Source organism: Hemitrygon akajei, chromosome 20 (genome assembly GCF_048418815.1).
Source record: "Hemitrygon akajei chromosome 20, sHemAka1.3, whole genome shotgun sequence".
NCBI classification, from domain to species: Eukaryota; Metazoa; Chordata; class Chondrichthyes; order Myliobatiformes; family Dasyatidae; genus Hemitrygon; species Hemitrygon akajei.
The window spans coordinates 36,958,018-36,978,798 of NC_133143.1; positions in this window are offsets into that span (position 1 = coordinate 36,958,018).

A 20,781-nucleotide genomic window follows, 5' to 3' on the forward strand; every position below is an offset into this window, starting at 1 on the left:
GTTCCCACTCTCATCCAAAGACATATGGGTTAATAGTGTGGCGAGCATTTGGTGCATAATGACAGAACAGGAAGCTTGTTAACTCAACAGCCGTTTTTAATTCCAAAATATATATACTTTATTCAGAAATATAACAAAATAAAATGATTTGAAAAAACCATTCATTGACTCTGAGTCCTTATTCACTAAATAAAGTTATTTACAATAAATCATGTGTTGACTCTCAGTCCTTATTCAAAATAAAGATGTTTACAAAAAATTAGTTGTTGACTCTCAAACCTTAGTCAAGAATAAAACCTATTTACAATAAAAAACAGGTGTTGACTTTCATTCTTAACACATTTCCAGCCACTCCTGTGGCACTATTTTGATTCATCTATCCACACCGCTGATGAGGGGTATACTCCTCTCCACCCAACCCCTCCCACTCCCGCGGGTGACGGGCCCTAAACTGTCATCCTTCCCCAACGGGCCTTCGCGGTGGCTGCACCAAGTTTGAGTGCATCCCTCAGCACATATCACTGCAGGCGAGAACATGCCAGCCGGCAGCATTCAGCCACGGACACCTCCATGTGCTGGTAGACCATCAAGTTACGGGCTGACCAAAGAGCGTCCTTCACCAAATTGACGATCTGCTTGTTAACTCCCATAAATAGGGTGACCCACAAATACACAAGTGAATAACTGTATAACCCAAGCTAAAATGTAACAATAAATGAACTGGAACTTCCCAGCATAATCCCACAAAAGCATCTTAACAGAAGAACAATCAACAGTGCTACCCATTAGAAACGCCGGGGTGGGCTGTCGGCCACGCCCTCCACAGAGCGTCACAATAGGTTAATTGGTCACATGTGTGGCATGGGTTCATTGAGCTGGAAGGGCCTGTTACCATACTGTATCTCTAAGTAAATAAATAAAGCATTGAAGTAGGCTCAAATGGCAAATGGCTTGCATTTACTCCTATCCTTAGTATTTCAGTTACATTACTTATTGTGGCATACTATATGCACAAATTATTTTATTGTTTAAAAGCCCAAGTTTAAAAAGTTCATTACTAAGAGTGCCCTAGATGTTCAGTGAAGTAGAAATGTGTGGAGCCATAGACAGTGAAACATTTCAAATTACAAAAATATTTAGCGGGGCAGGAAGCATCTATGGAAAGAGACATTGAAACATTTTGGGTTCAAAACCCTTCATTTGCACTAACAGAAGATTTTGGACCCACAATGTTAACTCCTTTTCTCTGTCCATAGATGCTTTATGAGCTGCTGAGTATCTCCAGCATTCTCATTTAAAACCAAAATGTGTTCGATGTTCTAGTTTAAAGGAAATGGCCAAAGGGTGATGGATGAGACCAAACTAATAGCTTACATGGAATTCCAGTATATTTAAATGGGCCCAATATGCTGTAACATTGCACTGCTCTGCAAAATAGAAAAATATTTAACATTTGGCATATTTTATTGACACTTGTGTACTTTCAACTGAATAATCTGTCTTGAGTCAGTGGACTGGGTCATATTCAAAGATTCATCAGAGGATCTGAATGAGTACACCACAGTTGTTGTGGACTTTATAAAAATAGTCATGGATGAGTGTGTCCTCGCAAAATCATTCAGAATCTTCCCCAACCAGAAGCCCTGGATGGACCATGAGACAGCAATTTACTGAGGTCCAGATCAAGGACATTCTGTCACAGGAAAGCAGCATCTATCATCGTGCTGTGCTTTCATCTCACTGCTGCAGTCAGAAATAAGGTTCAGGTGCCTCATGACACACACAACCAGGAACAGAAACAGTTATTACTCCTCAACCATCAAGCTCTAGAACCAAATGGATATCTTCACTTGCCCTACTCAGTGGAAGGTTCCCACAACCCATGGATACACTTTCAAGGATTCTTCATCTCATGTTCATGTTGGTCTTTCATTGATTCTATTGTGTTTCTTGGATTTGCTGTGTATGCCCACAAGAAAATGAATCTCTGGGTTGTGCATATATGGTGACAAAGACATACTTCAATAATGAATTAATTTTGAACTTTGGTTAAAATAATACTGTACCATAATGGTAACAAATGTTCATATTAATTCATTTGCTCCAAATCATCATCCATTCATTGCATTAGCCTGTTTTAAAATAACATTTAATAAAATAAGAGTCTGACTTCTTCAGTATGAATACAGTAATTGGTTTGACAGTAATATCACACAATTCATTGTCGGCTTCTGAATACAGTCAAGAGTGTTTCTTCACACTACCTGGCAGTTGTTGTCTATGCTGCTTTAATATGGGTAATCAAAGTAAGAAATGACTGTAATTTCTCAGATTCAAAACAGCTTTTTTACTATCATATGAACAATCTGTTGAAGACATGAGCCATTTTTCAGTTTATGGTAACACCATACTTTAACAAAGAAGCAATAGTATATAATAACAATGCCTGGCACACCTTATCCCAGATAAACTGATAAATAAAGATTCAGAGCACCCTTTAGAATCTACTGTTAACTTTAATTGATGCTATTTTTCTAATTACAAATGTGTTGTTTCAGCATTTAGTAGGTAATGTCAATGTTTTACCAACAAACATGGTCATATTGGACTAAACAATTTATTCTGCATTCTGTTATTGTTTTCCCTTGTGCTGCCTCAGTGCACTGATGTGGTGAAATGATCTGTATGAATGGCACGGAAAACAAAGACTTTCATTGTACATGTGATCATAATAAATCAATTTACCAAATTACCAATCCAAATTAGTCAACAGTATTGAACAGGTGTTCAGTCTTTATTTTACATTTATAGAATATTCTCAGTGCCTTGAACTATCTCATGGCTAGCAAATGGCTTAGAGGTGCAAGCTGTCTTGGTATGTAGGCTAAGTAATAATTAATTGCATTAGACAAATTACAACTAATCAATTAGTGAGTTTCTGGTTAATTAGATTTTCAATGTAAGTGTTAAAGGAGGAATTATAATCAGTAGTGCATAGTCTATAGTAGCATCAGCCTTGTGCTGTAACTTTGTGACTCAATGTTGCCTAACAACTGACACAAGCTCTTTCCTTCAGAAAGCCGCTATCTTAGTCTATACTTTTTACCACTTCATCCAATGCTTCTTAAGGGATTAGTAGTAGAAGAATTTGAACCTGGCCTGCACAGTTAAATTTCCTGAAGGCTCTGTTCTGTTTCTCAAAGTGCTGTGTTGTGTCCTTCCTGGCAGACTTGAAGGTTATTTTTCAGAAACTAAATAACCAAAAAATATTTAGTTATTTTTTTGATTAACTGCACCATTGCCTCATCCCAATAAAATGTCGAACCAGCAAAATCACGATTTTCACAACAAACTGCCATTCTGCTTCTAGTATTGTGAATCCAAATCAAGAGTGGGGGATCTGAACCATTTCCTCTTATGTGACAGAACAAGTTAAGATTCATTTTGCTAGAAAAGCCAAGTTAAAAATAATTTGATACAGGGTTTGTAAGATAAATAAAACATGCGATAGGGCAGAAGTAAGCAGATGGTTTTTTTTCCAGACAAAGTGAAAACCTCCTGAATGAACACAAAGAAATACAATGAAGAATTTAGAACATCTTCCTTGCTTGAAGAATAGTAACAGTGGGAAAATTCTACCACATGGGAGGGTGAGACACATACCATAGATGCTTTTAAGGGGAAGCTGGATAAATGAGTAAGGGAAGAATGGCATGGCACGTTCAGACTGTGGGATGAGTAAGGTGGGAAAGAACTCAAACAGAGCAAAAATAATGTTGGGTTCTTAACTGCAGTATTCTAAACAGTTCTATGCATTGCTAATGTCTGAATCTATTTCCATGAAATAAAATCACTAGCTGACTATTGCACTAAAGCAAATAAGTCTGAGTACCAAACATTTATTTATTGCTGTTAGATTTACAATATAATTGTCATTTACAATTTTCTCCCATCTGCCATGTTCTATCCGCCAAAGTGATGATTATAACACAAATGCTATATCAATTTGGTACAATTTAATGATCCTCTTTATGAGAGATTTAAGAGTCATAATCTTTGTTTCTTAATCACTTTGATTAGGTCAATGCATATTAAATAAGTCTCTGAAGAAGAATTATTTGAAAAACTTGGATTTATATTATTTGGGCAAATGTCTGACAAAGCTACAAACTAGCAACAGATGCCATCTTTTATTTATGAAGACAGTAGCCCCACTTTCTACTGAAAAGTATAAGACTAGATAATTTGATACTGTATTGCAAATTATCCATAAAGCTTTGTTTCTCTTGGGAAAGGATTTCCTTTCCGGGATCTTTTTCACTTCTCCATATTGAGTGACAGCATTATTCAATGCCACTTACCCTCATTCCTCTATTTTCCTCGCGCTCATTCCAAAACCTCCATGTTCCATAGATCATTTGGGAATTCTGATGATGATGATTAAATTCTGCTAGCTTTTCCTCCTGATATGCTGGAAGATTTGATTCAAATCCAATAGAGACAAATAAGTTACACTTATGACTCTGGCTAAGCACAGCTCCCATGTCATATTTAAGTTTGCTGACAACACGACTGTTGCAGGCCATTACAAAGGTAGTGATGAATCAGTAATATAGGAAGAGGACTGAAAATCCGGCTGAGTGGTGCCACAAAAACAACCCTTCACAATGTCAGCAAGACCAAGGAGCTACTTATTGACTTCAGGAGGAGGAAACTAGAGGTCCATAAGCCAGTCCTCATCAGAGGATCAGAGGTGGAGACGGTCAGCAACTTTAAATTCCTCACTGCAATCATTTCAGAGGACTTGCCCTGGGTCCAGCATGTAAGTGCCATTACAACAAAAGAACTGCAGCACTTCTACTTCCTTAGAGGTTTGCAAAGATTTGGCATGACATCTAAAACTTTGACAAGCTGTTACAGATGTGTAGTGGGGTGTATATTGACTGGTTGCATCAAAGCCAGCAATGGAAACACCAATGTCCTTGAATGGCAATTCCTACAAAAATTAATGGTTACAGCCCAATCCATCTTGATAAAGCCCTCCCCACCGTTGAACCCACCTACGTGGACTGGTGTTGCAGGAAAGCAGCATCTATCATCAAGGACGCCCACCACCCTGGCTACGCTCTTCTTCTTGCTGCTGCCATCATGAAGAAGGTACAGGAGCCTCAGGACCCGCACTACCATGTTCAGGAACAGTTATTACCCCTCAGCCATCAGGCATTTAAACCAGTGGGGTATCTTCTTTCAAATTCTCTAGCCACATAACTGAACTGTTCCCACAAACTGTGGACTCACTTTCAAGAAATCTTCATCTCATGTTTGCGATACTTATTGCTTATTTATTTATTCTCCTTTGTATTTGCACAGTTTGTTGTCTTTTGTACATTGATTGTTTGTCCACCCTATTGGGTGTGGTCATTCATTGATTCAATGAAAGTTCTTGGATTTACTTAAGTACACCTCCAAGAAAACAAATCTTGGGGTGTATATGGTGTTGTATATGTACTTCAATAATAGATTTATTTTGAACTTTGAACTTCAAATTTTCAATACATGATAATATAGAAAAAAATAAGTAAATCAATTACAGTGAGTATATATATGTGCAAAAACAGAAATAATATATTTTTTTAAAAAGTGAGATAGTATTCGTGGGTTCAATGTCCATTTAGCAATTAGATGGCAGATGGGGAGAAACTGTTCCTGAATCACTGAATCAGACTCCTGTACCTCATTTCTGGCAGTAACAATGAAAAGTGAGCACATCCTGGGTGATGGGGCTGCCTTTCTGAGGCGTTGCTCCTTCAAGATGTCTTGGACGCTATGGAGGCTAGTTCCCAAGATGGAGCTGCCCAATTTTACGGCTTTCTGTAGCTTCCTATTCAGCACTGATGGGCAATCTAATTACAGAAAGCTATATCAATACAGGTTAGATCTGAATCTAACAAAATTAGATCTGAATCCTACTGTAATTCTGATTGTAAATATTACACCTGATCTATGTCACCTTTAGGACCATATGTTCCCAACAGAGCAGTGTTCATAAAGTCAAATGACCAAAGAAATTAGTAGAGAATCTGGGCAGACTCCTCAGTGCAGAACTGAGAAATGCAGTCTGAGGGGAAGTATTGAGTACCAGGGTTAGTATTGAGGGAGCTCTCTTAGTGTTAGTACTGTGGGCATGCTGCAGTCAGTGGAGGGATTGAGAGAATACTACATATTTGCCATTGCTGATCTTGGGATGATAAGATCAAATGAAGGTATCAGATCTTCACTTGGACCTGGATATAAGAAATATCTTGGACTTATTCAAAGAATGTCAGAGGTAGGTTCATCACTGATGACTGACAATGGGCAAATGATCAATAATTGCCTGGATTGGATTTTTCCTATTATTGCTGAGCAGTGTTTTGGTTTTGTTGCTTGGATCTTACCTAGTTGTGTCACTGTATCTAAGGACAGGATATGTTATTCTTGTTAGACATGATTATTCACAAAAACTGTGTAGCGTTGAATGGTGTATGAATATAGAATAAGGAAAATGCAATTTTTAATTATTTGGTAAGTCTACTTAGTGGTTAGTCTTAAGGCTGTCATTTGTAGCACTTAACCTTTAATTCCCAAAGATATAATCTGCACTCGTGTACTACAAACTGACATGAAGAAACAATCACTTCTATTAATTTATGAGCAAACACTTGTCAGCACAGATATCGATTAAAGTAAATTTTGTGATGTCCCAGTCAAACAATTAGCCATAATGTTCTTAAGTCCATAAGTAAGTGCTTAGGAACTACATCATTTTATTGTCCAATTGTCATTTGAGGAAAGAACAATGAAAGAATTAATAGAGAGGGAATTAGAGAAGGAATCCATCCAGAATGTTCAGACATAATTAGTGATTGTTGAAGTAGGAATAATCTGTGATGTGCAATGAGATGTAACATTATTTCATTAACACATGTTGGATTTAAGCCAGAAGAAAGCACTTTCAGAGATAAAGAGCATTGGTTTACGTTCTTTGCACTGAGTATTTTGTAAAAAGGTTTATGGATTTTAAATAATAATACATCACTGTTCATGGCATTCAGATCTTTCTGCTTTGTGTCTGTTCATGTTAACTTGCCAATGGCATGTTCCTTCAACGGGGAAACACATCAGTTGTTTCGCTGGACAGGCTTAAAATGTATGTGAAATGTCAATTGTCAATCAGTTATCAAAATAAATGCCTCTGATACTGCCTTTTGCTTCTTTCTTCCAGTTCTCAATGCCACTGGGGCTTTTTAATGTCAATCAAAATTGTTCTTTGCTTTAATCCGGCAGATGACCTTTAACTTCTCATTGTGGAGCATATGTAACAATACATATCTCTGTGTGCTAAATAAACTGCCAACTTTGGTCGGAAAACTCGTGGAGGTCAGGTTGAACTATATTCTGGTCAAATGGTTTCTGCAGATGTCGCCTACTTAACATGTAGAGATCCCATCCTCCTTATGCACTCCCACCCATTTACTGGAATATAAAGTGTTGGAACTGGGGCAGCACCTGTTTACATTTCACATTGATGAACCCACAACAAATTGGCCTTAATACTCTTTCTCCTGGTTCTGTCAATGACAGCTGAGGGCATGCAGAACACACTAGATGCAGGCCACACTCAGACACACTGCCTCATGAAGGTATACCAATCATCAAAGGTTCCCACCATCCGGGCCATGCCATTTTTGCAGCTACCATTGTGCAGAAGAGAACAGAAGCCTGAAGTTCCACATCACTAGATTCAAGCACAACTACCACCTTCAACCATCAGAGAAACATAGAAATCTACAGCACATTACAGGCCCTTCGGCCCACAAGGTTGTGCTGACCATATAACCTACTCTAGAAACTGCCTAGAATTTCCCTACTTCATAGCCCTCTATTTTTCTAAACCCTGTGTACCTATTTAAGAGTCTCTTAAAAGACCCTATTGTATCCACCTTTACCAACATCACTGGCAGTGCATTCTCTGTGTGAAATACTTAGCTCTGACATCCCATTTGTACCTACTTCCAAACACTTTAAAACTATGCCTGCTTGTGTTAGCCTTTTCAACCCTGGGGAAAAGCCTCTGGCAATCCACACGATCAATGCCTCTCATCATCTTATACATTTCTATCAGGTCACCTCTCATCCTCCGTCACTGCAAGGAGAAAAGGCCAAGTTCACTCAACCTATTCTCATAAGGCATGCTCTCCAATCCAGGCAACTTCCTTGTAAATCCCTTCTGCTCTCTCTTTCTCTATAGTATCCAATTCTTCAACCATCCAGAAAAAAAGACTTATCAACAAAACTTTGACTACTGTGTACTAAAATGGACTTTGTTTTTGTTTTGTTCTAATTATGCTTTCTCTTGTGTATAATTTGTTTAGTTTATCCTGCTAATATAATGCTTTGTGCCTGTGATGCTACTGAAGGTGACTTTGTCATTGACACAAGATACTATAGGTGTTGGAAATCTTGAGCGACCTACAGACACACTCAGGAAGTCAGGCAGCAACTATGGAGGGAAATAAATGGTTGATATTTCAAGTTGAGACTCCTTATCAGGGCTGGGAAGGAAGGAAGCAAAAGCCAGGAGAGAGGAATGAAGTAAGAAGCTAGCAGGTGATAGGTGGAAGAGGTAAAGGGCTGAAAAAGAAAGCTATATGGGTTCCCAACACTTTTCTTAGACTTTCTTGCTATGCAGCTGCTTCTCAACTGCATTAAATTTCCTATGTGAGTGTCATCGTGTCATACAATCATAGAGCACAGAAACGGTCTCTTCAGTTTGCTATGTTCTTGCTGACATTTATGCCTGTCAGCACTAATCTCATTTGCCTTCACTAGGCCTGTATCCAGCTATGTTTTACCGATTCAATTGCCTAAATAAATGTCTTTTAAATGTGGTGATTGTATCTAACACAACCATAAGTATAAAAGAACATAACAGTATAATTACCAGGCCCGCCCAAGCCTACCCTGCCATTTAACATGATCATGGCTAATCTATGCTGATATCAACTCCCCTTCTATGCCATTTCTTCATACCCCTCTATTATTCTATCTATCGAATAACTTCCAGTCAAGATGGCACCTGTGTACAATACTCCTTTATGTGGGAGAAGGGATTTGGGTGCCAATGTGCCTGATCTGTTTTGTTTATTTCCTTTTGTGCAGGAGGAGAGATTTGGGGTTGATGTGTCTGATCCATTTTGCTCGATTTTTTTGTGCAGGAGGAGCGATTTGGGGGGTTGATGATCGTGCTGCCATTTTTGTTCTTTCTTGGTTTCTTGGCTACCAAGAGAATTGAAGAATTTCAGAGTTGTATACTTTGAGACTAAATGAACTAAATGAATCTTTGAACCCTTTGAAATAATGATCCACCTCCACTTTATAAATATTTTGAATTATTCCATTTCCACCACACTCTGGGGCAGAGAATTAGAGATTCACCACCTCTGCAAGAGAAAAAATATCTATGTAGTTCAGTTGTAAGTGTCCAGCTTCTGATCCTGTATTAAGTCTCCTTGTTTTAGGCTGTCCTACTAATGAAAACGTCCCAATATCAACCCTGTCAAACTCCCGTAGGATCTTATATGTCTGAAGAAGGTGAACCCTCACTCTTCTAATACAATCCCAAGCTAGTTAGTCTCCCTTGATTGGTCAGTCCTCTCATCCCAATTAATCTCAATTCGACTACTTTCAAAGTTGCTATGTATTAATGTCAGGGGATCAAAATTTCAGGTAAGGCCTAACCAACGCTGTGCAAAATTTTAGGAATACCTCCCTATTTTTAAACTCCAACCACTTTACAATGAAGGCCAAAATGCTGTTATCCTTCTTAATTACTTGATGGACATGTCTGCAAACATTTTATGATTCAAGCACTAGAAAACTTAGATCCCTCTGATCTTTGTTCTCTTTCAGTCTCTCCCTATCTAGATAATAAGCTGCCTTTTGTTTCTCTTACCGAAGTGCCTGACCTCACACTTCACATTTGCCAGATTTTTGGGCAGTCACTGAATTTACCTATATCCCATTGCAGAATCACAATACTCTCATGATGTTCGTGAAAGGCATTCCTTTCTACCTATTGTGTATTGTCAATATCATCAGCAAACTTGGACACATTGCATTTTGTTCTGTTCTCCAAGGATACGAATATAAAACTGTTTGTTGCCACCACATTTTGTCTTTCTCCCTTTCTTGAATAATGCCTGTTTTCCAATCTTCTGGTACCATCCTGAAATATAGTAAGTTTTTATGTGTTACAATGCCATCCAAACCTAATGATTGGTATTTCTCTACTTTAACTGCAATGAATACCAGATATTGATATATTACCATGACTTGGATCAAGAAGTGGAAGAAAGGACTAGTAAGTTTGCAGGTGTTGTGAAGATCACAGCAGGACATTACTATCATGCAGAACTGGGATGAGAAGTGGAGGTTCAACCCAGAAATCTGTAAAGTATTTCAGAATCAGGTTTAACATCATCGGTATACATCGTGAAATTTGTTCATTCTGTGGCAGCAGTACAATGCACTACATAATAATAGAGAGAAAAAACAGTGAATTACAATAAGTTTATACATATAATAAAATAGTTAAGTTAAATAAGTAATGCAAAAATAGAAATAAAAAAGTAGTGAGGCAGTGATCATCAGTTCAATTTCCATTCAGAAATCAGATGGCAGAAGGGAAGAAGTTGTTCCTGAATCGCTGAATGTGTGCCTTCACACTTCTGGTCCCCCTTCCTGATTGTAGCAATGAAATGTTGGTATGTCCTTTCTGAGGCACCACTCCTTGAAGATGTCCTGGATACTTTGCACGCTAGAGCCCATGATGGAGCTGACTAATTTTACAGCTCTGCAGGTTACTTCGATCCTGTGCTGCAGCCCTCTTCCCCCACACCAGGTGGTAATACAGCTAATAAGAATGCTCTCCATGCTAAAAATCTGTAGAAATTTGCAAGTGCTTGTGGTGACATACCAAATCTCCTCAAACCCCTAATGAAGTATAGCTGCTGTCTTGCCTTCCTTATAGCTGAATCAATATGTTGGATTCAGGTTAGTTCTGCAGAAGATATTGACACCAGGAGTTTGAAATTGCTCACTCTCTCCACTTCTGATCTCACTATAAGGATTGGTGTGCGTTCCCTCATCTTAGCCTTTCTGAAGTCCACAACCAGTTCTTTGGTCTTACTGACAGTGAGTGCAAGGTTAGTGCTGCAACACCACTCGACCAGCTGGTATATCTCATTCCTGTGGGCCCGCTTGTCACCATTTGAGATTCTGCCATCAATGTTTGTATTGTTAGCAAATCTATAGATGGCATTGGAGCTGTGCCTATTCACACAGTCATGGATGTAGAGAGGAAACACACATCTCTGAGGCGCGCGAGTGTTGATTGTCAGTGAGGTGGAGATGTTATTACCAATCCATATAGATTGTGGTCTTCTGCTTAGGAGGTCACAGACCAGGTGCAGAGGGAGGCATAGAGACCCAGGTTGTGGAGATTTTTGATCAGAACTGTAGGAATGATGAAGTTAAACACGGAGTTGTAGTCAATAAACAGCATTTTAACCATAGGTGTTTGTATTGTCCAGGTGACACAAGGCTGCATGGAGAGCAAATGAGACCATGTCTGCCATAAATCTATCGTGGCGATAGACAAGTTGCAATGGGTCCAGGTCCTTGCTGAGGCAAGAAGTTGATTCTAACCATAACCAACCTCTCAAAGCACTTCATCACCAGAGTTGTGAGTACTACTGGATGACAGTAGTTAGGGAAGCTCACCCTGCTCTTCTTGGGCACTGGTATAATTGTTGCCCTCTTGAAGCAGGTCAGATTTGAAGGCAGAATGTAGGATTAATGGCAGGATTCTCAACGGTCTAATGGAACAGAGGAATCTTGGTGTCTATTTCAATAGATCCCTCAAAGTTGCCGCAAGTTGATGGGTTGTTTAGCAGCAGTGAGGTGTTGGCCTTCATTAGTTGGGGAATTAAGTTCAAGAGCTGTGAGGTAATGTTGCAACTCTATAAAACACTCTTTCGACCACACTTGGAACATTGTGTTCACATCTGGTTGCCTCATTTTAGAGAGAATGTGGAGACTTTAGAGAGGGTTCAGAGGAGATATGCTCGAATGATACCTGGACTAGAGTTCAAAGTTCAAAGTACATTTATTGCTGAAGTATGCATACCATATACAGCCTTGCAATTCATCTTCTTGCAGGCAGCCACAAAATAAAGAAAGATAGTAGAATTCACGAAAAACCTCCCTCCACCAAGACAGTCATACATCCAATGTGCAAAAAAGAAAGAACAAATCACACAAACAAGTTAAAAAAAAATGCAAGCAAACAATACACTGAACATGAACTGCAGAGTCCCTGAAAGTAAGTCCTCGACATCTTAATTATTTTAATCTGGGTCAGTGCTTAAATCAGTCAAGCATCAGTTCACTATTTGCTTTTGGGCCCAAACCTCATCCTTTCAGTACAGCCCCCAAGCCTAGTCTAGCAATGGCCGTCAAGGCTTTACCTGCATTCTCGAGAGTCCAGTTCACCGAATATTGCTGGATACCAGGTTGTACACGTGGTTCAGAAGCACACCTCCCAGTGGGAAATTAGGGGCTACAGATAGCAGTGATCATAGTCCCAAAAAAAAAAGTATATTTGGTAGAACTGGTAATTGTTTTGACTGCGGCCTGAGAAGAGTTGTCACGTCTCACCTGTGCCATCTTCGCAGAGCATATCTTCTGAGGATAGGCTGAGTGAGCTTGGGCTTTTCTCTTTGGAGCAAAGGAGGATGCGAGCTGACTTGACAGAGGTGCACAAGTACAAGCTGATAAGAGGTACAGATCCAGTGGATAGCCAGAGATTTGTTCTCAGGGCGGAAATGATTCATAAGAAAAGGCATAATTTTAATGCGATTGGAGGGAAGTTTAGGAGAGATGACAGAGGTACATTCTTTACACGGAGAATAGTGGGTCCATGGTATGCCTAGGGTGGTTACAGAGGCAGATGCACTGGAAGATTTAAGAAAATTCTCGGATAGGTACATTGATGATAGAAAAATGAAAGGCTATGTCGGAGGGAAGCATCAGATTGATCTCAGAGTAGGTTTAAAGGTTAGCAGAATGTTGAAAGAGTCTATACTGTGTTGTAATCTTCTAAGTTCTATGCTCTGTTCTATGTTCTGTTGCTTGTTTCAACAAGAAAGTGCCCTCCCTTTCTCAATTCAGCTTTGGGAAGCAATGTTTTCTGGTGTGATTATGCATAGGTTTTGAAAAGGCATTTTAGTTTAAGTGTATGGAGTACCATCACATCATTCCTGAGACATTTCAAGTACTTCCCTGCTTCATTAGAAGTGATTTCCACTCCACTCCTGTCTGCTCATATACAACCACCTGCACAGAACTGTCCATAAATTAGCTTTCTTTAGGAAAGAACAGCAATATATATAGTGCATTTAACTTGTTCTATGCCATAAGCAGTTCTGTACAAAACCAGTAATTTGCCTGTTTCATTAGTAGCCTTGCGGCTTTGTCCTGTCCTCATTAATCTATTTGATCCAGTCTTTTCACCCCTATTCTCTCTGGAGCTGATGGACGATGATCAATAAGGGCTTCCCTTGCCAGTGATGGCTTGTGAATGTTTAGCTAACAATGTTCAATACGTAACTTACTGAGTTTTTAACATATTGTAACCTTACTGCAGCAGACTCAGCTGTGTACAAATTTTTGCAATTTCTTATGGTGTTGGGCAATTGCCATACAAAGCTGTGATGCATCTGGGTAGAAAGCTTTCTATGACGAATCTTGAGAAAATTGGGGACCTGCAGAATTTCCTCAGCCTTCTGAGGAAGTGTAGCCACCAGCCTGCTTCCTTGAACATGGTTGGACTAGGACAAACTATTGGTGATATTTACACCCTGGAACTTGAAGCTTGCAACCATTTCCACCTCAGCACTATTGACACATCCATGATTGTGTATTTTGCCCTGCACCCTGAAGTCAATGATCACCTCTTTAGTATTGTTGACACTGAGGGAATGATTGTTGTTTTGACTCCATAACAATATGCTTTCTAACTCCTTCCTGTATTCCATCTCATGAATGTTTGAGATCTGGCCCATTGCAGTGTTGTCATTCACAACAGTATCTGTACATGCTGGAATTCTTGAATAACAGACAAAAGATGCTAAAGGAACTCAGTAGGTCAGGCTGCATCTACGGAGAGAACTAAATAGTCAAAGTTTTGAGTTAACACCCTTCATCAGGACTGTGATGTCACTCTAAAAGCTTGCAGCCTGAAACATCAGAAGGAAACATTATGGAAGGATAAAGCAAAGGTTTGCCGGTTTAGCAGTAAGACACTCTTCCACTGCGAGGAAGTAACTTAATTATATGCATATTAAGTATTCAATTTTTGTGAAGGTTGTTTATTTGTGGGGCATTGTTAGCAAGACACAAATTTATTGCTCAGCCCTTTATGTGTCTTTTAAAAGGTGGGGATTAAGAGTCCAGAGTCCAGAGTCAGATAGAACAAATACGGACCATAGAAAGCAAGAGGAATGTTTGATATATTTCAAAACAGTCACAGCCAGTCATCTACTTTCAGTATTTTGTCCCTGTCTTCTCCCCATATTCAGTGGCCCCTTTAGCAAGAGATATGTAAATGTCCTTTTTGAATATATTTAATGACTAAAGAAACGATGACAAAGTAATATCCTGAAATAAAATGGTGATCCAGAGAGGGTTTATGGAAAGGCAGTAAATTCACTGTCTGTTTTACTGATGGTGTCACAGGTAGAGAGGGTCATAAAGCAAGCTTTTGATACATTGACCTTCATAAATCAAAGTATTGAGCACAGGAGTTGCTTTGAAGTTATGTTGCAGCTGTATAAAATGCTTGTAAGGCCAAATTTGGAGTATTGTGTGGAGTTCTTGCCACCCACTTGCAGGAGTGATATAAATAAAATTGAAGGAATACGAAAAAAATTTACAAGGATTTTGCGAGTCATGAGGACCAGAGTTATGGGGAAAGGTTAGGACTTTATTCCCTGGAGGGTAGAAGAATGAGGGGAGATCTCATGAGGAGAAATTATGAGAGGGATAGAAAAGGTAAAAGCAAGCAGGCTTTTTCCGCAGAGGTTGGGCGAGACTGGAGGGAGAGGTAGTAGGTTAAGGGTGAAACGTGAAATGTTTAAGGGGAATATAAGGGGGTACTACTTCAGCCAGAAGGTGGTGAGAGTATGGAATGAGCTGCCAGTGGAAGTGGTGAATGTGGGGTTGAATTTCAACATTTAAGATAAGTATATGGATGAGACGGGTATGGATGGCTATGGTCCAGATGGGACTAGGCAGAATAATTTTGGCATGAACTAGATGGGCCAAAGGGCTCATTTCTGTGCTGTGGTTCTCTTGACTCTTTGATTCTATGACTCTATGATAAAGCAATGTTTACAGTGAAGTGATATATTGCCCCGCCCATGTATCAGGCCATGAACCAACAGTTCATCTTGTGTAGTTATGACCAAACCAAATGCACAAACTTCACTCATCCCTAACTTATAATGGCAGATGCTTTGTTATGTAAGAATGTTACACTTTAGTGGAAATATACCTAAAATCCAAGTTCAACTATTATTTCAACAATTCTATAACATCTTGCTCCTAATTTTCACTTGCATCCATGAATGTATGACATGGCCAGACTGAATTAAAATCAGATTCTCAACTTCTCTTTCCTGGAATACTTACAATTTCATTTCATTTTTTTATCGTTTTTTTATTCATCTATCCTACCAAGAATGATCCGATGTATTGTCTTGTACAATATTAAACTATAATTGTTGTTCTTACAAATGGACATTTTACAGAAATAGAACAACAAATTCATAGCTGATTCTGAGATATTGCAGAAGCATACTTAAAAGAATAATCTGATAGGTTACAAGGTTGATTCCCGTATGTGCCAGAATTAAGACACACTGGTTGGGCTACACCTGGAGTATAGTGTGCAGTTCTGGGTACCATCCTATTGAAGGACATGTTTTTGCTGAATAGAGTACAGAGGAGATATACCAGGATATTGTCTGGATTGGAGTACATTAGTTCTGAGGAGAGGTTGGATAACCTAGCATTCTTTCCTCTGGAGTAAAGGAGGCTGAGTACTAACATGATGGAAGTAGATTCAGTAATCACTTTATTAGGCATACCTGCTCATTAATACAAATATCTAATTAGCCAATCATGTGGCAGCAACTTAATGCCTAAAAGCATGCAGACATGATCAGGAAGTTCAGCTGTTGTTCAGACCAAAAATTTGAATGGATATGAAATATGATCTAAGTGACTTTGACCATGATTGTTGGCACCAGACAGGGTGGTTTGAGTATCTCAGAAATTTCTAATGTCCTTTGATATTCATGAACAACAGTCTCTAGAAATAACTGAGAATGTGCAAAAGAAACAAAAAGAAAAAAAAACACCCAGTGAGTGGCAGTTCAGTGGGTGAAAAGGCCTTGTTAATAAGCAAGGTCAGAAGAGAATGCCAGACTGGTTCAAGCTGACAGGAAGGTGACAGCAACTCAAATAACTATGTGTTACAACAATGGTGTGTGGAAGATTATCGCTGAACACACAGCCTGTTTAAATTTGGAGTGGATGGGCTATAGCAGCAGAAGACCATGGACATGCAGAAATGCACTCAGTAGCCACTTTATTAAGTACCTCCTGTGTGTAAGAGTATGAGAGGCACAGATAAGGTAGTTAGAATCACTTTCACATGGTAGTGGTATCAAAAACAGGAGAATGTAGGTTTAAGTTGAGAGGAAGGAATTTTAAAGGGGATCCTAGGTGTTAGTTTATTTTAGAGAGAAAATAGTTGACAAGTAGATACCTGCTAAAGGCATTCATGTAGACTTATAAAAAGGCATGATTATAGAAGAAAACTATCCTAATGTGGGAAAATTAAGTATTGCGGATGAGCAAAAAGTTGGCATGGAAGTAGTGAGCTGGAAAGCCCAATTTGTACTGTCGACCTCTATGACTCCATGAATGCTTTACTGTCAGTACCCTGCTCTAGATCTGCCTTAATAATGAAGACAGGTGTTCACAGCCCAGTGACAGAAAAACTAATTGATCCTGCAGAATGCTATAATGCATTACCTTCCACACAACAGAAATTCTATCTGTTCCAGCAGGCAGGACTTACATTAGTCACTTCAACATTCTTGGCTCTGGAAGGATGGACAGAAATCTGAGGTGAATAGCATTGATGTGTATAATAGGATATGGGTGAGGAAAGAACCGAAGATTATTCTGAATGAGTGAGACAAATTCAGAGCAAAGGAAGCGGCAGTTGTATTTTTTTCACATTTTATTTAATACATTGTTTTTAAGAACTATCCTTTAATTCCCTTGTGCCCTTGATGCAGATTTAATCTTACAAGCCCACAATACATCAAAATTCTGTCATTATGCCTAGTCTTTGGGGTCCAACTAAAATACAAACATCTACAATTAATTTACTATCCAAAAGAAAACAAAGGCTTAAAACAGTTGAATAGAAAACCTTTGCTTCACATAAAAAGCATCTTCTCTGGCTATAGGCTCTTATCTGTTCATTGAGTTGAACATCTGATTTATTGCTCAAGAATCATTGCTGACTCTTTCCGAAGCAGAATATTTATTGTTAATTGATCACAGTGAACTGGAGATTCATATAACAGAATGAAGTTGTTGGAGGTAAAGTATTGTAGAATATGTTGCTGCATTTATGCCTGTTCCTAAATTACAGTTATTCTACAGAAACACACGAGTCTTTGTTGCAGCAATATACAGTAAGCTATGATATTTATCTGTCCATGAAAACAGATCCTCTGATACTCATTGAAGCTGAATGATAACAGTCCTACTCTCTACTTAAAAGAAAAAAATCTAATCAACTAAAAAACACATAAATATAAATTCTCTTAAGTGGAATATGATTAAGGGTTATTTATAGATAAATCACAGAATTATGTCAGATAAAAACAGTTATGCTGGTTTATAATATCATACAGTAATGCCACAGCAAAGACCTACTGACTCCAAAAGGGACAATGTGTTCCCTTAATTTATCCATCCAGATTATTTACGTCAGAATATTATGTGACAAGCTTATGTTATCAAGGTTGAACATCCTTGAGAAAAATAAAAGTCACCATTAATTTTGTTTCATGTTCACTCAGGGGAAGAATTCTTTACCTCCATCCTATTTGTCTCTTCAGTTGCAAAAATTAAAAAAGAACTTTTAAAAAAGCTTTGTAAATGCACTTCACAAGCAATATTTGCACATAGCATTTGCACAATATACAGGCATTACATGTTAATGAAATGAGTGAATATATAGGTTACAGATATTTAAATATGCCATGGCCTGAATTCAGTAAGACTCATTTAACATTCTCAGTAAGAACTATAGTTTATGTAGTCTATCAGATATGAACGTTTATCTTCTCACCTCATGTTTCACTGTAAATGTTGGATATTCTGCTGGTTTGTTTTTTAGCTGATGGCTTTTTCCCTCTGTTGTGCAAACCCTTATACCTGCAGGCACTGCAGTTGACTGTCAAGCATTGTGTAACACCTGGGATGATCAGGGATAGATTAAATACAGAATTTATTTGAGCAACTATATTTTAATTCATTTTAGGATATGTCTTAAATCTTTAGAACCTATTATGTTGAAGAATAGTTCACAGAATTTTAAAATGTAAAGATTAGATATGCTAATTACTGGAGTATTTTGCAAGTAGGCAAAGCAGGAAACAGGCTTCAGTAATACACCTTCTAAAGAATATAGCTGCTGAAATAACAGTCAAAAATGTCAATCCACATTCTGAGGATGGATGCAAAGTGAACACGTGCAGCTTGATTCTTTAACTTCAATTCAAAATAATATCAGAAAATCCAGTCTTGATCCATGTTGTCATTGTTCATTGCTTCCAAAATGTATTCCATTCTTTGTGGTGTTATATATAATGCATGTAATCAGTATATTACTGAATGCATATAGTATTTTGATATTCTACTCCAATAATGCTGGTGTCTCAGTGCAAGTAGGGGCCCATCATCTGTTTTCATCTTTGAGAGACATCATTTTGTCTGATCCTAGTAAGAGCTCTGTTTGCCGACATGTGCACTTAGCAGGGTTGATGGAAATAAATTGATGTTCTAAAGGGCAAAACTCAGTTTCTGCCTGTTTCACATGTTAAAATAAAACAATCTTTGCGGGAAGTCGCTGTCCTGAAACAATACTTCTATTTATATCTCCACTAACATTGCATGGCCTGTTGAGTATTTCTAACTTTATCTGTTTTAATTTCAGATTTCCAGCATCTGGAGCATTTTGCTTTGGGAAATATCAGGGCACGTAGTTTTTACTGAAAACAAAGAAAATTGTAAAGGTTAGAGCCATGTTGGCGTTCTATCAGTAGATATATTCAAAAATAAAAATCTGCAGTACAAACCAAACTTGCTGACTCTTGTTTCAGATGGAAATTAGATGGTGACCAATCCACTTGTAGATTATGGATTGGTTATTTAAATATTATAATGAGGCTGGGTGCCTTCATGTATAACTTTTTTTTTTAAATTTTGAGATACAGCACGTTAACAGGCCCTTCCAGCCCATGAGCTCATCTCAACTATTGAGCACATCTACATGAAACGTTGCTTTAGAAAAGCAGCATCCATCATCAAAGATCCTCACCAGCCAGACCATGTTGTTTTGTCACTGCTGCCATCAATTAGAAAGTACAGGAGCCTCAGAACTTGCACCAGCAGTTTTCATGACCAGTTATTACCCTTCAACTAACATGCTCTTGAACAAAAGGGGATAACTATACCCATTCGACTTCTGGTGTTCCAACAACTAATGGTCCCACTTTAAGGACTCTTTATCTTGTTATTTGTTGCTATTTATTTATATTTGCATTTTCACAAACATAGATTTGGTTCTATGGTTGTCCTATGGTTGTATGTACAGTATGCACTCTGATAATAAATTTTACTTTGAATTTTGAACTTTAAGGCCACGCTACCCAGTTACAGCCTTGTCACCAATTAACATATTAACCCGTACATCTTTGGAATGTAGGAGGAAACAGGACAACCAGAGGAAACTCACGTGGTCATGGGGAGAATATGCAAAGTCCTTTCAAACAAAGGTGGGAATTGAACCAAGGTCACTGGCGCTGTAATCCACTCAATGTTTTGGCTAAATTTTGACGTATTTTCCCAGACCAAGGAAGAGCAGCAGTAGCAAGGACATCAGAAGCTGTTAGTGGACAATTTGTTATCTGAAAGGTGCAGGATCTTTTCTTTCAGACCCTAGAAAATAGCTAATAAATCCTATTTTCCATTTTATATGTTCCATGGGACCACTATCATCAGCCTGTCAATTGGCAGGTTGAAATCTGATAAAGGAAACAAATTGAAGGACCTCTTACAATTAAAATCCACAGAACATCATGGACACCTCATGGCCACTTTCCTTAACTTAACCCTTTGCAAAATAAGGTCAATAATTATAACTAAAATATACAATAAATGATATTTTGCAACACCTTTAAAATGAATAGCTTCTTTTAATGCAATTATTAGTTCTTGCAACTCTACAGCAAAAGTATTTAATTGGACCAGGGACTACTGAAAATTACTTGGTTCATGAAGGAGCGTAAGAAATGTTTCTATTTTTTTCTT